Genomic DNA, 13789 nt, shown 5'->3' with positions numbered 1-13789 from the left:
TGAGAGGAGATCACCAGTCCTGGGTTGAAGGTTCATCCAGCAAACAGGATTTCCAGGGTCCTGGGGTTGCTGCTTGACCTCCGGGGGTCATCTTTTTTATAGACAAGTTTTCCCCACCCTGAGGCCAGTTTTCTTGCTTTTCATGCTGTGCTGGTTTAAAAGTTAACCAGCAAGGGAAAATGAACTCAATTCAAAAGAGAGATTTATAAGTCAGAATAACAATTTATTAAAATAATGCAATAAGTACAATTATACAGACAGACAATTGGTTTTAACCCACAAAACCCAAATGTACAACCCAGCACCCTAGGGTATGAACAAGAGTGGTGTACCTTGGCCCACCCCCGAGTCCAAAGCAAAGGGAGAGGGGATAAACCTGCTGGTGGGAGAGCTGCTGCAGTCTGGTCAGAAGTGGTGATTGCAGTCCAGTCGAGGGTGGTGGTCTCAGTCTGGTTGAACGCGGTGGTCTGCAATCTTCCTCTGGATCCCACGAGAGGTCGCAAGGCTCTGAAACTCCCAGTTATATACTCTCCAGTTCAGGCGGGAGTGCTCAGTCCCTCCCTCAGAGTAGGGAATTCCATAAAAGGGCATGTGGATGCTCAGTCCCTCTTCCATATAAGGGTATCAGAGCGGGGAATTCCATATAAGGATATCAGAGCGGGGAATTCCATAAAAGGGTACAGGAACATCTTCCCACCTTGCAGGCCTCTACTGACAGCAGTTTTTGGGAAATGGCATGGAGGCTATAGAATACACAGTTTTGGGTTACACCCATCCAGGGATGAATTGGTCCCAGCCGTTCTAACCAGGACACATGCACACAACCACTCCCCTGGAGCTTTCTAGAAATGGGTCAGAGGACTTTGAGGGTATTTAGTGGTCTTCATCCCCTCTTATTCCTTGACTCCACTCCTGTGCTTATGCTGTTCTGTATTGTACGGTCTCCATGGACCGGAATAGGGAAGTTGGCCCCACATAAAGTGCTACCTTACCTCCTTATGGTCCCCTTCTCCAGCCGCAACCTGCTCTGACTTGCCCACTTGCACAATGGTTTTTGATATCTGAGATATAGCAGCACATTAACTCCTCATTGTTCAGGCTTCTACAATTACCCATTTTCCTAATGCTACAGGCCTAATTTAAAAGTTTGTCCCCATCTTTCTTATAAGCCCCTTTTGAGTATTGAAAAACCATAATAAGGTCTTCCCAGAGCCTTCTTTTACCCAATCTAAACAATCCCAATGTCTCAGCCTTTTTTCATAGGAGAGGTGTTCCAGTCCTCTGATCATCTTTGCTGCCCATCTCTGGACTAGCTCCAACAGATTCATATCTTCTAAATATGGTTGGAAGGGAAAATTAGAGGTCATCTAGTCCAATGTCCCACTCAAAGAAAGGCTGTTGTAACACTAGGTCATATATTCTTTCAGAATTGACTTCTGGTGGTCTGTCTGTGGGCTAAAGCAAAAGAGAGTCAAAGAATAAAAATGATAACTGTGGCCAAAATCTAAATTTTTGGCACAAGAGAGAATACTAAGAAAGACTATGCTATAAGGGGAGTTGGTGTCAGTATTGTGAGTTATTCTGCATGAACTTTCAAACATCTTATTGTCTTTTTTCACTAGAATAAAGGTACATATAGGCTTGTCTTCTGATATAGAAATGCATGGGGATATCTTCCCCTTCATCAAACTAGCAGCAGCCTAATCACCAATCAAGTAAAATTACAAATACTTTTAGATAAGGAGAATATGAATAGCAAATCATATGTAAAGATGTAACAAATTGAAGACATTAAGAAAAGAAACTGTGCAAAATGAAATGGAAATATATTGACATCATAATAATTAAATGATAGAAATATGGGAGAAATGTTCTCCTGAATTTTATTAATAAAAACTAACTTATTTTTTCATTAAATAACAGGAGTTTGTTGCTATTTATTTTTTGTGCACCCTAATTTCATCTCAACACGCTACTCTGCTCGCCTTCAAGGAAAAAAAAAGCAAACAAAAAAGTGCCTTAGAAATTCAATTTTGTATTACCTGTCATAGTAAGTGCTTCAACTTGCCTGATGCTCCAGAGGAAGTGTTAAGTCATTTATTTATATGGTAGAAACAAGAAATGACCTTATTTAACATAAGCTGTAATATATTAGCTTTATACTTTAGGTGGATAGTAAATCCAGCTAACGTAATCAAAGAGTGTCAGTCCTACACATGGTTTGCTAAGAACCCTAGGAATGAAACATAGAAGAATGACACCATTTTTCTCAATGGTAGTTGGAGTTTTCAGGGGAGTGCTGTGTTAAACCTTCCTGCTAAAAGGTGAGTTAAACACTTCACATCGTTTAAGTATGAAATCACACAGCAGATGTTTCGCTGATCCACCACTTGCTCCTACATGCCCAATGGTACAATAAAAAATAGTTAGGCTGAGCTATATTTTGAAATTAGGTTATCACTTCAACATATATTTACTCTGCAAAAAATTTCAGTAATTTGAGGAAAATGTGTATTTTTAATCCTATCTTTACAAAGGAAGGTCAAATTTCTAGTAAAATACCAGAATTTTTCCCTTGAAATTTTCAGATGTGTTCTCAGTTAATAACAAAGCAAAGCCATCTCCTGATTTAATAGAGTTATTGGGACTACAGCTCTCAAAAATGAAACTTGGAGCTAAACTATACTAACACTTGCATTTATTTACTAAACTGAATAATTGTATTTGCTCTTTTTTAGTGTTGTATTATAACAATCTCAAAATTTAATTAATTCAAGACTGTTCTTCCTCCTATTTCTGTGAAGAACAAAGAAACACCTTTATCTTCTAAAGATCAACTGGACCTTCTACAAATTTTTAGCACCATGCTGCTAGATTTTTTTTCCAGAAGTCATTGTGCTACTTGCACTATGAAGGTAAGATCTTTGTTTATTTACATATTCTTTCAGTCTAGCTAGTTCTAAAATGAAAGCATTTCATTCATTTAGAACTATTTATTTGCAGTAAAAAGACAAAATAGTAGCTGAAAAATTTACTTAACTATTTTTTTTTCTACTTTATGGGGGAAACAGGAATTTAGAAAGGTGGTGAAATTCTCATTATAAAGATTGAAATGTCGTAGGATTACATTTCCAAAGTTGTTTAGATATCCAAATGTATAGTCATCTGCTCAGTATAACTACATGAATGTATGTATATCTAAGCATCTAATTATCTTGAAATTTTGGCTCAGGATAAAATAAAAAATAAAACTTTGGCCAAAATTTATTAAATTCTGTTAATTCCAATGTATTCAAGAACAGATATATGTGATACTATAAACACATTTTCACATGTGATGGGTATTCCAGGAAAAAAAAAGGAAATTAATTTTAAAAAATGTAAGAACTCTGTCTTAGTTGTTTTCAATTCAAAAGAAGCTCTCTGCCTAATACAGTCTGAGACAACTCTCACAATAAATCATGAACAAGGAATGTGCCCTTCTTCGGTCTCTAAAATATCAATAGAAAAATAAAGTTTCTAACAACATATACCAACTTATACTTTTGTTGAAACAAATACATATGAAGAGAATGTACCATTTTACTTGACACAAATACCAATTATGCAATATAAGGTTACACTAGACTGCAAATAAGTATTTTCATAGACTATGATGAAGAAGCAATCTGATTAAAATCATGGTTTAGATTGATTGACCTGAGTAGGTCTCCCCCGGTGATAGAAAACAACTTCTTACAATTACCTATAAATATTGAACATACCTGACCTCATGCTTCTGTGTCTGAAAAAAGCCACACAAGAAAACCTAAAACAACAGAAGACATTTAGTAGCATGTAGGAAAGAGTTGCACTGACTCATGGCTAGGCTTCACGAACGAAGATTTGGGAAAGGCTCTATCCAGATTTGTTACAAGCATGCTGGGGGCTAATAAGGCCAATACGAGATAGACATATCCGATTGCAAAAGGCACAACAGAAAGACTCCTTAGGTGGTATATTCTGCAAGACACGGTTCTTTCTGCATTGTCTTTTCTCTTCGAGAGTGATCCTGCATGTGTTCTGAAAGGAAACAGCAGCGTTATAGATGGTGTGTCTCCAGGCCTCCCAATTGGAGGCCAGAGTAGACCAGTTATGTTGATCAATATGGCCAAGGCTGAGATGTTTCAGGGAGTCCTTGTATCTTTTCTTCAGGGTTCCTCTCTTGCAGCAGCCGGTGGCAAGTTCACCGTAAAGCAAGATCTTAGGGAGGCGGTGGTCCTTCATCCTGGAGACGTGTCCTACCCAACGCAGCTGTGTTCTCAGCAACATGGGCTCAATACTTGTGATTGCTGCTTGTTCTAGAACAGAAGTATTGGTCACATAATCTGACCAGCGGATGTTTAGGGTTGTACGGAGGCAGCGTTGATGGAAACATTCTAAGAGTCGCAGGTGGTGGTGGTAGATGACCCATGATTTGGAACCATATAAAAGAGTAGACAGCACAGTGGCTCTGTAAACACTGATCTTGGTACTTTTCTGCAAGTGTTTATTTCGCCAAACTCTTTTATGGAGTTTTCCGAAAGCACTATATGCCTTTGCACTGACTACTGTGGTGCAATTCTCACTTACTCACACTCAAGATAAAGCTCTGATCATGTCTACGAAATGACTAGATTTTAAATGGCATTTTAGGATGTATTTCTGAATTTTGGGGAGGCGGGGTTTGTGTCATCCTGCAGCAAATCAAGCATTGATAAAGGGACCTATTCTCGGTGCAATTAGTGCCTCTCATTCTAATTCTAATAGTTGTTCCATCAGTGCTTGTAGGAAGAAAATATATCTCTCTCCCTTGCTTCTTGTTCTTCACCTGATGGAAAATGACAATGCCATATGCTAGTAAAATATGCTGAGACACATTTCAATATGTTGAAAAATTCATGAGGCCTCAAGACTATTTCCAGATTCCATTAATATATTACACTTTCATTGCATAGTAATAATGAGCTGAATATTACACATGGAGGCAGGAGTTGCTATTTCTTATGAAATATGAAAAGGGGTGCAGTTTGCTCAATACCTGTGCTCCTATTTCTAAAGAAAAACTTTGGTTGAAGATCTCCAGCATGGAATATAACCTGACCTCATTGTAACAACCCTACAAACCTAATGCAAAAGAAACCAATTACAGTAATTCGAACAAGATTAAACTCCTACCAAGGCAGACCTGCACATAAGGACCATACTTGTTTTTCTCCCTCTGCATGAAGCTTTAGATCCATAGAGGGTGAAAATGTGCACATAAAATGCTTGTGCTGTTTTCTTTAAAAGTGCCCCCTTAAAGATTGACGCATTTCATAAGTTTCTTCAGAGTTCTGCATAATGATGTTCAGTTCAGACTGAGACTTATTATGCTGAACATCAACTTGCCAAATCCTATTATAGTGAAAACCTCGAGATAATGTTTAATAGCATGAAGTGAGACTGCTGTAGTGAAGTTAAATGATATGTGCTTGGGGAAAATAAGTGATCTAGAAAGAATCTTGAAATCTTTAATCTTACACACAGTATGTTTATAGAGAACACTTTCTCTCCTTCAGCTCTGAGAAAAAAAATGAACAAAAGCAAAATCAAAATGAAACAGCTATTTTTAGCTTGAGACATTTATTTTCTCCAAAAGAGAAAATGTACAATGAGTCATTCCAGCAGCTGGTCCTAAAGATGGGTTAGTCACATGCCTAGGAGGTTCCTAACTTGAGTACAAACACCAAAAAGTTTCTGAAGGAACTAAAACCATATATGATGAATATATGAAGGTCCATGAGCAGTAGATATCATCTGGTCAAGTCACCTCCGTCTTATCCTCTTTCATACGTGTGTCCATGCTTTTAATCAGTGCTTCCTGCATCTGTATCGTTAGCTGTGTGTTGGATCAAGCTGAATTAAGGTTGGCTTACTGACAATAGATTTAAGTAGTGCTTATATGTAACACTATATATTATCCTATAAACTCTATGTGTCACTGATCCCAGAAAGTAAGGCAGTGTTCATCTTTTCTGCTCATCTTCACTGGGTAGTGATTCTCTTTGGCATTATACTGCAAAGACATTTTTCCTTTTCAGTTTTGGAAATTCAGTTGGTCTTCCAATGAGGTCAGGAAGATGTAAATATTACAGATTGCTCCTTAGAAGTGCTTCCAGACTACTTATAAAGCTAAGGGAAGAAGGCTGATTGTAAAGAGCAAATAGTAGCTTACTGTGCACAGCTGGTTGAGTAGTTGACTGCTACTAAATCAAATTGTAATAGAATCCCAGAATCATAGAGTGGTTTGAGTTGGAAGGGACCTTAAAGATCATCTAGTTCCAATCCCCTGATGTGGACAAGGACACTTTACACTAGGTCAAGTAGCTCAGAGCTCCATCCAGCCTCGCCTTGAACACTGCCCCAGATGGGGCATCCACAACTCTGGGCAACCCATGCCAGTGCTTCACCACCCTCGAAGTTAAAGAATTTCTTCCTAATATATAATCTAAATCTACCCTATTTCAGTTTAAAGCCATAACCCTTTGTCTTATCACTACAGGCCTTTGAAAAAAGTCCCTCTCCAGCCTTCTTGTAATACCCCTTCAGCTATCAGAAGGTGCTATAAGGTCTCTCCTCAAAGCCTTGTCTTCTCCAGGCTGAACAGCCTGTCTTGATGGGAGAGCTGCTGCACCCCTGTGATCAACTTAGAGGCCCTCCTCTGCACTAGCTGCAACAGCTCCACACCCTACTTATGTTGCAGGACCCCAGAGCTGAACACAGCACTCCAGATGGGGTCTCACTAGAGCAGAGTAGAAGTGGGGGAATCACCTCCCTCAATCTGCTGGCCACGCTGCTTTTGATGCAGCCCAGGATATGTCCTTCCAGCCAAACTCCTTTAATAAAATACAGTCATTAGATACTAAGTGACATTTTTACTCTGCTTCAATAGCTTTGTCAGAACTTCTTGTATTTAACCTATGGTCCACGTTTGGCCAGGAGAGATCATGAATCGTGTCATGGTGCCTCAGGTTAAATGATGTGGGGCAGCCTGACCCACAGCAGATAGCCCTGAGTACTCTCACGTATGTTGTGAGCTGGCAACGCTTGCATCTAAACACGCTGATGGCCAGGGCTTAGTTACATATAATTGTAAGCACAAGAAACTGAGCAGTTGGTAATGTTTATTTAAAATGTTTAAATTGTTGTAAATGATGATAAATTGCAGCCAGGAAATGATCTGTGATGTCTCAGTGACCCTTTTCCACAGGAAAAACATGAAATCATTAGGGAAATAACTCTAATTCTGGCAATAAGAGGAGTGGCTGTTGAAAGGACTGCAGTTGGTCAGCTGGGCTATCCAGTAGGCAGTTCTAAAAGGGAAAAAACAACAGCCTAATATTCATTATTTGCAATTGCTTTATCCTTTAAATTCAGTAAATTTTGTTATTTTTATTAGAATGAGTCCAAAAGAATCTAGTTCATTGCAGCTGTGGAGGAGAGTGAAACACTAAACAAAATATATTTGTATGTCAATATGAAAGACAACTTCATCAGTACTTTACTCCACTAGTCTGTGCCTTGTCAATGTTTTTTTTTATCCATGTGAAAGTTTTAACTTGAAAAGTATGATTATACTTTCTAGTAAAAACAGTGGAAAGACTTAGTAAAGTACACACAGTTTTATTATAACTTAATCTACTCGAATTCTGGTTATCGCCATCAATTTCTTCTGAGTTTATGCAGACCCAACTTTCCACAAGACCTTAATCTCTTTTTATTTTTTTTTTTTAGGAAGCTCACTTACAAGTATCTAGATGAAGAAGAGTTGGTGAGATGATTAAATCGTGATACTGAAGTAAGAATCACTGAAATAATTCCTTGCATACACTTCAGGCACTATTATTATATTCCTTTCTACAGAAATTGAGCAAATGAATTCTGCCTCGCTACTGGGACAGTGTGCATGTGCTTAGTTAGGGAAACTCACATGACAGGTGGTACCTCTTTACGAATTTAACAGATTTTTGTGAGTGAGGTGTCAGAATCCAAAACCTCTGTCTCTTGGATTTGGCAGTGGTAAAAACAGTGGTTTGAAGCAGGCCAGAAACATGTCAAGCTTAGGTAAGGTGTTTTTATTGCACTATTTTTAGGAAGAAATTCTTTACAGAGAGGGTAATCAGGCATTGGAACGGGCTTCCCAGGGAAGTGGTGGATTCTCCGTCCCTGAAGGTTTTTAAGACGAGACTGGATGTGGCACTTAGTGCCATGGTCTAGTAACCACGATGGCAGTGGATCAAGGGTTGGACTTGATGATCTCAGAGGTACCTTCCAACCCAGCTGATTCTATGATTCTCTGATTCTATGATTCTATTTCAATATATTTCAAAATTATAATATTATATTATAATATTACATTTCTAAACCTTTATTATCTTCAGTAATACCTTATAGGTTTATATTAAGCTGTTTGAGTACTGAGAAGAAGGTATTAGGACTGGGTTGATGATTGTCATTGGTTCTACTCTATCTAGGTAATATCACAGAATTATGGAATGGTTTGGGTCAGAAGGGACCTTAAAGATCATGTAGTTCCAATCTCCCTGCCCTGAGCAGGAACACCTTCCACTAGACCAGGTTACTTAAAGCTCCCTGCTAAGATTTCTTACAGTACAGGAAATTGGCAGACATTTAGTTATACATCAACATATATGTAATTTGGAAATGCAATTCACCTTTGTTCTGTGCTACAGGTCATCTGTATAGATAAAGTGTAGAACTGCTATAGGAGCATGCAGGTAATGTTGCTAACCTTCAATGTGCAATCCTGTTTGGGAAGATGGTTTATCATAACAGCTTCGCACCATCTAATACTACTCAGACAAAGGACAACTCCAGAATGTGTATAAAGTCAAGGACAGTGTAACACAGTAGTCTAACCTGCTGAATAATTATTTATAGTAGTTTTCATACTGAACTCATCTTTTGTTTGCTCTTGATGTTTGTTGAGTATTTGTGCTAATGTAAGTTAAAGCACAATGGGTCCGTGATACTGCAAAATCTTTGAAGTGAGCCATTGCCAGATCAGTAACAACATCCAGTAAATCTGCAGTCATTAGTGATCAGCTATTGCTCTAACACAGCTTATCAATACAGAAGCAGTTTTACTAACATGTAGGATACAATATTGTGGTGCTTTTTTCCTGACCACCAGCTAAGCACCTATACAGCTGCTCACTGACTGCCCACCCTGCCCAACGACTCCATGGTATGAGGGAGAGAATAGGAAGAACAAGAGTGAGAAAACTTTTATGTCAAGATAAAGACAGTTTAAAAGTGAAGGAAAGAGAAAATCAAGGCAACACACAAGTAATGCAAGGGTAATCACTCATCACCTCCCACAGGCAGACTAATGTCCAGCCAGACCCTGAGCAACAACTAGCCTGGAAGACAACTCCTGCACATTTTTTCTTATTTATTGCTGGCCATGACATCATATGGTATGGAATATCCCTTTGTCCAATTTAGATCAGTTGTTTCAGCTTTTTTCCCCTCTCAAATTCTTGGGCACCCCACATTATTGCCTGTGGGGACAAAATGACAAAGAGAGTAAGCACTCATCAGCAACAGCCAGAACACTGGTGTGTAATCAACACTGTCACAAATTCAAAACAAAGAATCATATGGACCATTATAAAGATCATTGACTCCATCCCAGCAAGACCTAGTGCAAGTAAACAAGAGTGCTTAGTGTCCATCTATAGGAAACAGACTTAAATTCAATTAGTGAATTGACTGCAGAACTTAATTTTACAAAAGAAAGTGCAGATCATTTCTTGGATTATGCTAGTTTTCTATTTTTCTGCTAATTATGTAGATGACATCTGATCAGAGTGCCCAGTGCCTCCTGGCAGGCTCCTTACATGCGGAGAATAGCATATGTGTCCCGGAGAGTTGGAGAGAAGCAGCAGGAGCTGGTTTAAGCTCTACACGTGGTGTGGTTAGGAAACAGCTGGGTTATGCAATTGGTTCTGGGAACTAAAAAAACATTTCTGAGTTTCGTGGTACAGATGTAGTCCAAAAACCCCCTTTATTTCCTCTAACACTGGCAGTGAATCAGTGTAGATCCTGTGTTGGACTCAGATCTGGAGGACAATCTTATCCACAAGCTAAACTTCAGTGGAATGCCTTCATCCACAAGGCACTTAACCACCCAAATACTTTTAATGATCTAAAGTCAGGTATTAACTCTGGCCTCTAGCTGAAACAAAGTGTAATTCAAAGTTCGTAAACAAGAAAAGGAAAAGGAGATTCACAAACTTGAAGAGTCAATGTAGTATGCTTAGACCTTGTTAAATACCTTCTCTTATAGCTTGACACAGTCCTACCTTTCATTAGCAGTTCTGCAGGTCTGTATTCCCTTGCACTGACTTTCTTTTCAAGAAGGATGAGCTGTTCCTGCAGCAGCTGTGATACAGCTGTTTTGAATGTGAGGGTGTACAATGCATTCTGTTAACAGAGAGAGGAATTAGCTATTACTGGAAGTCTTGGAGGAACTCTGTTTCATCCCTTTGTACAATTTCTACACAGCAGTTGACAGAGAACCGTGCATTGTGTTCGCGAAGGCACTTCATGGTTTCCTGAATGTCTTCTTGCGTGCTCAATCTGAATGCAAATCACACCTCTCTGCTTATTATAGGTACTATAAAATAGCTGTAAGTGCTGAAATTTATAACTGACTGAATCTGCTATGAATGATGTGTGCTTTATTGTCTTTTAGTGCACAGTTGCTGCAGTAAAGTTTGCAGTCTTGTTATTTTATGGCATTTTACTATGCATATTAGAACAGCACGCTCACACTAGCATAGTTAAGAGTTGAAGTTTCCATTACGAACCTGTTTTCAGTCGTAAAGATTCGCTGCTCTAACAGTGCATGAATTTTAGATCTTCACTTTCCTTAGAAGTGTACAGATTGGTTAATTCAAAAGAATTCATTTATGAATACAAGAGACTGGTGCATTTTTTTGAATTTGAATTAATTTTTGATCTTGCATTTAAAAATGAAAGTGGCTTTAACTTAAACAAGGAAAACAGCTATTTACAGAAGCAGTTCCAGTTTAGTTAAATGAACTCTTTTATGCTCTGTTTTAACAGAAAATAGCAGAGGTCCTACATGATGTAAAGTCATGATGTAAAGTTCTAACAAACTGATGTAGACCTGCATTTTCAATGATTCAGTCCAGTTGATCAGTGGGTCTTCTACCTTAATGAAGAGTACAAAACCAGTTTTATTATAACCTGAAGTCCATGTGGACAGATTTTTCCCAAAAATTAGGTTTTTATGAATGTTAATTAAGGAAGAAATCCAGATAATATTTTTTAATAATCATGTTGCTTGCATGTCATATTTTACTTCTGGAGACTTCACTATACAAAGAAAGTTAAGAAAGGATGCATATAGATTGCAGGTTAGTTAATTGGTAATATTGGATTTTAGGCTAGCCTATTTGTTTTGCTTGTTTGGGTTTATTTTGCTTGTTTGGGTTTGTTTTGCTTTCCTACCTCAAGCACTTTGAAAGAAGTTGTGAAGGTCAGAATTTCTAAACAGTAATTCTAAATGTGACTGATACAGCTCTAGAAGACTACAGAGACGAGTATCTCTGCCCCATTCTTAGTAAAAATCTATGGAAAATATGTTGGAAAAAGAAGAGGATGGGTCAAGAGTGGAGGTCCATGTTCCAAGACATGTTCAAATACATGATCTCTCTTTGAAACTCTATGAGAAACCCTTGCACTTCCTGGATGTGTGGGATATTTTTGGGCTAACTGGAACTCTCACAGAGAGAGTTCTGTTGGCAGCCTGTTGAAGTTACAGGTTCACTATGGGCAGCATCAAAAATAGATCATAATTCCACTGAGATGACAAATAAGGGTAAAAATAGAAAATAAGTAACTTAATGTACTTGTCCACAAAGTCATGTGTTAACTGACTGAGTAGAAGTTCATGTGCTCAACTGCAGCATCTTCCCAAAATGTTACTGACTCTTAAGGAAGACAAATTGGGGTTTTTGCATGTGCCAAAACACTCCTTTGGACAGCTCCATTCACATATATTTATACATGGTGGAAGTGACTTACCTATAAAAATATCTGCTATATGAAAACATTTCAGGCAAAAATGTGGCATAAATCATGTTTCCCGTGCCTGCTGCTGAACTGCTGTGTCACAGCAGACACTTCTACTTCCTTTGCAAAATACATGGAAAGGAGCACAAAAAGGCAACACTTCATTGCTCAAATGGTGATGAGACATATGGATGCATAAGAATTGCAATAAACTCACATCAAAGTCATTGTTTAAATGTTTAGTTGACCAAATGTTTCCTGAGCGGAGAGAGACAGGGGTGGCACAGCCCTTACAGATCTTCTCCACCCTTGCGCAGAGCCTGTGTGCTGATCTGTGAGGTGGCCCTCCATCTCTATCCTCACCCTGGACCAATGAGTGCGCATCAGAAAGGACGTTTTGCTTAACAAGAAAATCCTCTTTGTTGTCTTCTATGTAAATCAGCTTCCCTTGAACTTCCCCTGAGTTACAGCATTTCTGGAGCTGCTGAAAGCCCCTGGGGCAGAGTTAAACTGAGCTGAGGATAGCTGAAAAATTGTGCAGTTTCCATCTGTGTAGGTTTTTTATTGCATTTAAACTTTGCTCTAAATACTTTTCTCTTTTGAAAGGGTGAATTAAGTAATGCTTTGTAGTGGCAGAGGCATCTTCAAAATAAGTATTTGTTGATAGACAAGTATTTCAGCACCCACATCACAGGGCGACCTGCAGAAGGAGGTATGGGTAGTATCAAATTGGGTTGCAACTCATGTCCTGACAACCTCTTCAACCAACCTTTCTTATCCACCATCAGAGGAGGTAGATCAAGTGAGCCTACAGGAAACCCTGCACTGGGGAGGCAGTACTGGGGGTAGCAGAGCTGAACAGGAGCCAGCAACCCTTTTCCATGCCACTTTACCTACTCCCCCAGAACCAAATGGTACCAGAAACCATGCATTCAGGGCCACTGAGCAATGTGGGCATTTTCCAGGATGTACAGAAAGAGCTATTCTATTTATCATTGTGAATTCTTTGTTCGTCTACATACACATCTGATCTGCTTTTAACGACACCTTCAGGAATCGAAGGTGGCACATGAGCCATGAGATTAGTACAGTTTCTTGCCCTTTCCACTTGTTTGGCATATAACATGATTAGGAGCAGTGATAATCTTCATGGTGCTTGTGAGATCCGTATGGAACTTATTTTCTACCTACTTCAGCTGTGATCTGACAATGACAATAATCACAGTGTTGATGGAGTGGTAGTGCTATAACTGTGAAGGTCTAAGGATGTAAACAGTGCAAAGTCTGGGGAGAGTGGTTACATCTTTTATTAGAGTTAGTAGATGTAGCTAAAAGTACAGATGAGCTTCCGGGCATGCAAGACCCAATACCACATACAGACAGCTCTTTTCTCCATCTGTGAGTAACTCTAATAAAAATAAAAAAGGCAGGATCATTGTGCAACCTGTCTCTTTTCTGTCAGAGGTTAACGGTTCTAAAGGACACAGTAGTTTGGCTCAGACAGACAGCAAGCTAGAGAAAAAAATTCTTGAGGATTAATGCATTTTTCACTGTATGCTGCAGGGCAAACCCTCAGTGACTGCTGCTTCCTCTCTACACAAAAATCATCTGTGCAGGGAATGCTGAACTTCCCTCCACCGCAGCTCGGGTGGAAAGACATATC

The sequence above is a fragment of the Neopelma chrysocephalum genome, unplaced genomic scaffold, assembly GCF_003984885.1.
Source record: "Neopelma chrysocephalum unplaced genomic scaffold, ASM398488v2 Primary Assembly neopelma1_43, whole genome shotgun sequence".
Taxonomy (NCBI): Eukaryota; Metazoa; Chordata; class Aves; order Passeriformes; family Pipridae; genus Neopelma; species Neopelma chrysocephalum.
Note: the sequence above shows the minus strand (reverse complement) of the source record.